Genomic DNA, 528 nt, shown 5'->3' with positions numbered 1-528 from the left:
TAGAAACTGATCTGATTCACGTTTTCATTTTTTCCTCACTCATTCTTTATTTATGCATTTTGCATAAAGCCCCACCCACAGTTGCATCTCATTGACTACGTTTACATGGACATCAGTAATCTAATTATTTACCTTATTCTAAATAAGCCAATATTATGATTATGGTGTGGCTTTTAGAATATTCCTTTCATGTTCCCGTTTTACATGTAATAGTACATAGTTCGATTATGGCACACGTCATTACGTCACCACGCGACACCATCCGACGTTCCCTCTGGAATTTCACGCATAAACATATAGTTCGTCTTCGTGATGATGCCATGTACAGTTTTGTGTTTCATTTTTAATTTTATGAAAGCTTCAAGTGCAGTTAATTTTTTGTACGTGCATACAGACGATGGTGGTGTTGAAGCTGTTTATTTGCTGTCAAACGGTTGAGCACTGCCGTGTGTGTATCCTGTCGCTAAATGCGGCGAAAAGTCCTACACTACGGTAAAAATGTGATTAAGGTGTTTACATGTCTATACT

Source organism: Sinocyclocheilus rhinocerous, unplaced genomic scaffold (genome assembly GCF_001515625.1).
Source record: "Sinocyclocheilus rhinocerous isolate Xijiao unplaced genomic scaffold, SAMN03320098_v1.1 scaffold1435, whole genome shotgun sequence".
Classification (NCBI taxonomy): Eukaryota; Metazoa; Chordata; class Actinopteri; order Cypriniformes; family Cyprinidae; genus Sinocyclocheilus; species Sinocyclocheilus rhinocerous.
Note: the sequence above shows the minus strand (reverse complement) of the source record.